Source organism: Humulus lupulus, chromosome 7 (assembly GCF_963169125.1).
Source record: "Humulus lupulus chromosome 7, drHumLupu1.1, whole genome shotgun sequence".
In the NCBI taxonomy this organism is placed as follows: Eukaryota; Viridiplantae; Streptophyta; class Magnoliopsida; order Rosales; family Cannabaceae; genus Humulus; species Humulus lupulus.
The window spans coordinates 12622207-12630186 of record NC_084799.1 but is presented as its reverse complement, the minus strand read 5'-3'; the positions used below and the strand labels follow the sequence as shown (position 1 = coordinate 12630186).

General features: G+C 41.9%; 1 non-coding gene across 1 annotated transcript; it reads left to right on the top strand.

Annotated features, from left to right (window-relative positions):
• Positions 1-4238: 4238 nt before the first annotated feature.
• On the top strand, positions 4239-4345 carry LOC133793192 (small nucleolar RNA R71). Its single transcript, XR_009874649.1, has one exon. It is a non-coding gene; the product is annotated as a small nucleolar RNA R71 (small nucleolar RNA).
• Positions 4346-7980: the final 3635 nt, after the last annotated feature.

The window sequence follows — 7980 nt, the reverse complement described above, 5'->3', positions numbered from 1 at the left end:
GCCGCGCTCAAATGCGGATAGCTCTTTCTTTACCTTGGCCAGGTAAGCAGCCATCTTGGTTCCCCGTGCTTGGTATTCTAATAACACTTGGTTTACCACGAGCTGGGAAACATTGTAACACTGGACGGAGCTGGCCCTCAGCTCCTAGGCCACCCTTAGCCCAACCAATAAAGCTTCGTATTTGGCCTCGTTGTTGGACGCTTTGAATCTGAATCGTAATGCCGAGTGGAATCGATGTCCCTCTGGGGATATCAATATGATTCTAGCCTCGAAGCCTTTCTCGTTAGACGAGCCATCTACGAAGACTTTCCATGAGGCTTGAGTTGATTCTTCCACCGGGTCTTCTCGGAACCCAGTGCATTCTACCACAAAATCAGCCAGGGCCTGGCTTTTTATAGCAGTTCGCGGTATGTATATTATCTCAAATTGGCTAAGCTCGATAGCCCACTTCAACAGACGTCCCGATGCTTCAGGTTTCTGCAAAACCTGCCTTAAAGGCTGATCGGTTATGACATGTATTGAGTGGGACTAGAAATACGGTCTGAGCTTTCGGGAGGCCGTAATAAGGCAGAAAAGCCATATTTTCCATCAACGGATACCAGGATTCAACTCCGAGAAGCCTCTTGCTGATGTAATAGACTGGCTTTTGATACCGGTCTTCTTCTTGGACTAGAACTATGCTAGCCGCATCTTCCATGAAATCAGGTGGATGTACACCCCCAACTAAAAAGTTTACAACATTCGCATACCAGGGTACCTATTCTTGCTCCACAACCAGCAGCTATTCATCAGGAAATGAGTCTTGAATTTGTAATTCTGCCTCTAAATTACTGCTGTGAGTGTTAGTTTCCAGCCTTGATAAGTGGTCCGCCACTTGGTTTTCTGTCCCTTTTCTGTCTCGGATTTCCAAATCGAACTCTTGCAGCAACAAAACCCAACGTATTAGCCTCGGTTTAGAGTCCTTCTTGGCTATCAAATACTTGATTGCGGAATGGTCAGTATACACAATGACTTTGGTCCCCACAAGATATGATCTGAATATTTCAAAGGCAAAAACTACAGCCAGCAGCTCCTTTTTAGTAGTAGTGTATTTAATTTGGGCATCAACCAGCATTTTGCTTGCATAATAAATAGAGTGAAAGATCTTGTTTTTCCGCTGCCCAAGAACAGCTCCAATGGCGAAATCGCTGGCGTCACACATGAGTTCAAAGGGTAACGACCAGTCAGGTGCTACAATCACTGGGGCTGTAATAAGAGCTGTCTTCAATCTTAAAAATGCCTCTTTACACTTAGTAGTAAACTCAAATGGCTTGTTTTGCTCCAACAAGCTACACAAGGGTTTAGACACCTTAGAAAAGTCTTTAATAAAGCGTCTGTAAAAACTAGCATGTCCAAGGAAACTTCTTGTGCCTTTAACTGTGGTAGGGGCTGGCAATTTCTCAATAACTTCCAGCTTGGCTTTGTCAACTTCTATCCCCTTTCTAGACACCTTGTGACCCAATACAATGCCCTCTTGTACCATGAAATGGCATTTTTCCCAGTTCAGCACTAAATGGGTTTCTTCACATCTTTTTAACACCTTCTCTAAGTTCTCCAAACAGCCTTCAAACGAGTCCCCATAAACAGAAAAATCGTCCATGAAAATTTCCAAAATATTCTCTGCCATATTCGAGAAAATGGCCATCATGCACCTCTGAAATGTGGCTGGTGCGTTACATAACCCGAAGGGCATCCTCCTAAAAGCAAATGTTCCGTATGGGCAGGTGAACGTAGTTTTCTCTTGGTCTTCTGGTGTTATAGATATCTGATTATACCCAGAATAACCGTCAAGAAAACAGAAAAACTCCTTACCCGCCAAGCGATCCAACATTTGGTCAATGAAAGGCAAAGGGAAATGGTCCTTACTTGTGGCTTTATTCAATTTTCTGTAATCCATGCAGACACGCCACCCAGTAACTGTGCGAGGAGGAATAAGTTCATTACTGTCATTTGTTACCACCGTGACACCTCCCTTCTTAGGAACACATTGGACAGGACTAACCCAAGAGCTATCGGAAATCGGGTAAATTATGCCATAATCAAGCCACTTGATGACCTCTTTTCTAACCACATCCTTCATTACGGGATTCAGTCTCCTTTGTTGCTCTACAGAGTGAGTACAATCAGATTCCAGTAATATCTTGTGCATACACAATGCTGGACTAATTCCTTGAATATCAGCCATTGTCCATCCAATAGCCCTCTTGTGTTGTTTCAGTAACTTCAGCAATGACTCTTCAGCAATAGGCTCCGGGCAGGAAGAAATTATTACAGGCAGTGTGTCATTTTCACCCAAGTACACATACTTCAAGTGGCTGGGCAGCGGCTTTAACTCTAACTGGGGTGGCTCTTCAACAGACGGTTTTGGTGGCTGGAAGTGCTTTTCTGGCATATTCAAAGCCTAAAAAATTTTGTTGAATTTTTTCGCTAGTTTATAAGAATCCACCCAAGTAATTATCTGCTCTTCCTCACTACTAGAATCCTCAAAGTCTTCAAAAATCTGAGTACCCATTGCAGCTTTTTCCACACTTTTGTTAAGTCTTTCAGCTACTAGAGTGTCAATCACATCAATTTTTGAACACTCTTCAACTTCATCAGGAAACTTCATTGCTTTGAACACACTAAAAGTGACTTGCTGGTCATTAACTCACATAGTAAGTTCCCCATTCTGCACATCAATGAGAGTATGCCCCGTAGCAAGAAATGGCCGACCCAATATAATGGGCACTTCTCTATGCTTCATAGTCTAGGATGATAAAGTCGGCCGGAAAAATAAACTTATCAACTTGTACTAGAACATCCTTTATTTTTCCCTCAGGATGAGTCATAGATCTATTGGCAAGCTGCAATGTAACAGTCGTAGGCCGTGCTTCACCAATATCCAGCTTCTTAAAGATAGACATTGGCATGAGGTTAATGCTCGCGCCAAATCACATAGTGCTCTTCCAACATCCCGACCTCCAATAGAACATGGAATCGTAAAACTGCCAGGGTCTTTCAACTTAGGAGGGATCTTACTTTTCAACATAGCACTGCACCCCTCTGTAAGAGCTATAGTCTCAAACTCCCCCAATCGCCTTTTCTTTGTCAAGATATCCTTTAAGAACTTAACATAATTTGGCATTTGCTCCAGTGCTTCGACCAAGGGGATGTTAATATGCAGCTGTTTCAACACATCCAGAAACTTCCTGAATTGACCATCCTGTTGCTGTTTTCGAAATCTCTGAGGAAATGGAAGGGGTGGTTTAGGTCCAGAATTTACTGAAACAGATTGCTGACCCTTTGTTGTAGCAACTACGCCAGTTTCAGTAACTTCCTGGGCAGTTTTGTTACTCGATTCTCCTTCGGTTTGGATTGAAGTGGGCTCCCCACTGCCCTTTATTTTCTCCTCAAAATTTTCCAGAATTTTTCCATTCCTTAGATTGATAGCCTTACAATGTTCCTTCCCATCCCTCCTTGGATTTTCCGTGTCACTAGGTAAAGAACCTTGCGGCCTATTTTTTAATTCATTGGCCAATTGTCCCAGCTGCATTTCAAGGTTTCGAAGAGATGCTGCCTGACTCTCTATCATTGCATCATTCTTGGCCATATAATCCCTCATTAAACTCTCCAAAGAATTAGATTGAGAGCCTTGAGGGTGTTGCGGTTGTGGAGCCCTTGGCTGCTGAGAAAAACCTGGTGGATAAGCTTGCTTTCCTGATGCTGGTGTGTTGCTGGAACTTGCTCCTTGACCCCCCCAAGACAGATTCGGATGCTGCCTCCAAGCTGGGTTATACGAATTTGAGTAAGGGCCACTGTTTCGGTTAAAATTCTGGTTTCCCACATAATAAACTGCTACTGGGTTAGAAGGGCAATTGTCAAAAGTATGCCTGTCCCCACAATATACACATGATACTTCTGCACTTTGAATGGCAGCAGCTGGCTGTGCATTTCCTCCAATACTCATGTTCTTTAAAATGTTGGTCATTGAGGCCATTAGAGCGGTTAGAGCATCTACTTCAAGAACTCCCGCCACCTTTTTACTTGTAGGAGCTCTAGTGTTTGACCATTGATAGTTATTACTTGCAATCCTTTCCAAAATCTCAAATGCTTCATTGTAAGACTTGGAAAGAATGGCTCCATTGGCTGAAGCGTCCAAGACCATTCGAGAGGCTGCATTGAGACCATTGTAGAATGTCTCCATTTGTATACAATGTGGGATATCGTGGTGTGGACATTTTCTTAAAAGCTCTTTGAACCTTTCCCACGCGTCACTAGTGGACTCATCTTCCAGCTGCTGAAACGACATAATCTCACTTCTAAACTTTGCATTTCTGGTGGGAGGGAAGTATTTTCTTAGAAATTTCTCCGCCAAGTCATTCCAATTTGTAATGGAATCGGGAGGAAGGGTGTTGAGCCATGATCTAGCTCGGTCCCTTAAAGAGAACGGAAATAGCTTCAGCCTTAATGCTTCTTCACTCACTCCTTGAAGCTTAAAGGAATCGCTCACCTCCAAAAATGAACGAAGGTGGAGATGAGGATCCTCCGTTGGCATCCCGCTGAACTGCCCCACAGTTTGGAGCATTTAAAACATCACTGGTTTGAGCTCGAATTGAGCTGCTTGGATTTCTGGCCTCACAATGCCTGGATTTAGCTCATTAAACATGGGGGAAGTGTATTCCCGTATTGCTCTGGCTCTGTCATCCGCCAAAACAATGGGATCTTGCTGGCCATCCCCCTCTTCATCAACATGCTCAGCCATAGTGCCTCGGCTGTTAGCCTTTTGAGCCTTCCTCCTTTTTCTGAAAGTGCGTTCGATCTCAGGGTCAATAGGAGCAAGTTCAAAGTCGTCTTGCTGGTTCATACACTGTAAGTACCTGAGATTGCACAACCCGAACCAACAAGGATAAAAACAACCAAAATAAATTGTCAAATAGTTGATAAAACAGAATTTAATTCTAAAGTCCCCGGCAACGGCGCCAAAAACTTGTTGTGGAAATTCTAACGATTAAAATATGCGCAAGAATACACAGTCGACAACAAGTAATACAGTGATACAGTATCAAAGTTCGTCTCCACAGGGACTTTTAAACTAAATAAATGCAATATCAACTAATAACAATTTACAATTCAGTAACCAAATCAAGAGAGAGATTGAGTGATTAATTCTGGAATTAAATGTAAATAAGCAAATCTAATTAAGATAAGAATCAGAGACCAAGTGAAGTAATTCTGTGTAAATTTCAGATGTGAGAAAATAGATCTGGGTGGTTAATTCCCCTCTGTTTCGTTCCAGTTGTTACAGCAATGGCTCAGCAATTATATCACAGTTAACAGATTTCATAAATGCCCAGCAAGTTTTTCCCAAAACTTACACTCTATTATCTATAACCCCCTCAACACATTCCTGCATTAAATCAAGCTATAAACAATCCATCAAGCACCAAATCTTCAGTTATACAAGGCAGCAAAATATTCCTATTCCACTACTCAAAATTACCTAAAACTAGGTAGTTCTTGCATCAATTGAATGGGTTCAGCTGAATATCCCTTTTCCAAGTTAGATCCAGCTCAATAAATGCTAAATATGGCCAGTAATTAACATTCAATTAACATTCCAGCACATTCGATTGAACAGTGATATCAAAACCTTAACCATGCATTCAAAATATTAATTCATACAAAGGGTTCATAACCACCCAAATCCTCAAAAGCTTAGTTAATAACTGAAATTATAAAATCATAAATAGAACTTAGAAGTTCCATAGAGTATGAGCAGAAAAACTAGATAGGAAATTAATACAAAATGAGAGGTGAAGATTAGAGAGAGAGATGAATGATGAGCTCAAGTCCCCCTTCAGAGCGTCTGCCTTCTTCTCCTATGTTTGGTACTTTTTTCTTCTATTTTTTTCTCTTCTCCCCCCTGTACTTCTCTCCCTGAAAATTTATATATGCAGAATACTTCAATGATAATGGGTGTCCTTCAATATTTCCGCTGGGCCTCCTTTTAGGGTACTTTGTTTACCCTAATTAGCAAGTCAAAGTCAATCTTGCCCCCTGTCCTTTGCCACACCATCCAACTGACTTAATTGTACAATATTCTTGCCACCTCAGCGCCACTTATGTCTCATTAAGTCAGCTGGCATTTATCACGTTTCCTCCCTGGCTCTGCCCGATGCTACATGGTCTTCGTTACAGCAATGATAGAGCAGCAACATGTGTTTTCCAGAGTTGTTCCCCTTCTTCATCCCAACGTTCCCGATCACCTATTCCAGCTTCCTTTCCTGTTTAACACATACACTAAACTACATAAATCACTCAAAAATATGACAATGCAAACACAAGGTCCCTAGCTACACAGACACACTAAATTATACACACTTACGCGAAATACAAACACATTACTCTTTTGTTTGGTTTGAAAATTAAGTTTAAAGATATAAAAATAACTCTAAATCTTAGAGTTATCACCCGTCGAACCCAGAATTTCCACCATTTTCAACCTCCAAACCTTACCCCAAAACCACCCCAAAGCTCCCTATTTCCATATCAATCATTCCCAACACTTTTAAGACAACTTTAGCATCTTAATTCAATAGAAAACTAAGCCTAAAACTCATAGAAATCCCATCTTCAATTTCTGAAACCCAAGAACACAAACACTCAAAACCAACCAGTCAAACTTTTAGATCATGAATTAGAGTTTACCTCTTCCATTGAGCACCTTCTCTAAGCCAAACCCCAGCTAGTTCCCAAGCCTTCAGCTCAAATTCAACCTTAAATATCAAAGTTACAATTATCTCAACACCCAGCTAGAACTCAGAATTTTCTAACCAAAAGAAAGGAACTCACTGCTTACCTTAGTGCTGATTCAGTTCCTTGGATAACCCTTGAGTTAAACCTCAAAATCCCCTCTTCAATTCCCAGAAATCCTTAGCTCAATCCCCTCAAAATCCCTCTTGATTTTCTCTGTTTATTTCCCTTGTGTTTCCCTTGAGAGAGAAAAGAGAGCTGAGAAAGAAAAGGTCGGTTTATTGTGGTTCTACTGTTTTCTATTCTTAGTAAGTCTAACCTTATCATTTAAGTCAAACCCAAGGCTCGGGGTGCTGGAACCGTCCCCGAGGCCAAAATGGTAAAATCTCCCATTATTCCCACCTAGACACCCTGACCTCACATATATCTCCATATATTTATTTTCATAACCCGATAGTCTAATTAACTACCCGATACCTATAATATCCCTGACTTATCCAAAGTCAACTATTAAACCCCGTTGTGACTTTGCCGCTATTTTCTCCCTAGGATCGCCTCGTGCCGATAGTTACAAATGCACACACCTGTACACGCATATATATATTTATCAATCTACCCACATAATAATGTGGTCTCAACAATTTATCACACACATTCACATTTATGCCCTAACGGGCCAAGATTACCATTATGCCCTTACCAGCAAAACAGGGCCAGCATACTTATTCAATACCCATTTCACGCTTTCTTACCATTAGTTCTCTTAACCTCCAATTATGCCTTCCCAGCACACTAATCAAGGCTCTTAAGCCTTATTAGTGATTTTGGGACGTTACAACGTAGCTCCCACGTTTTTCAGCCCGAAAGGCATGACCTTGTAACAATAAATGTTAGTTGGGGTCATGAAGCTAGTGTGTTCCTGGTCCGCGAGATTCATGGCGTTCAGTTTATAGCCCGAGTACGCATCCATAAAATACATGAGCTCGTGCCCCGCCGTGGCATCAACCAATTGGTCAATCCTTGGCAAGGGGAAGCAATCTTCGGGGCAGGCTTTGTTCAGATCGGAAAAGTCGATGCAGGTCCGCCATTTCCCGTTGGGGTTCTGGACCAACACAGGATTGGCGACCTAGATCGGGAACTTTGCCTCGCGGATAAAGCCGCACTTTAAGAGCCGAGCTACTTCCTCCTATAGGGCCTCAGCTCGGGTCG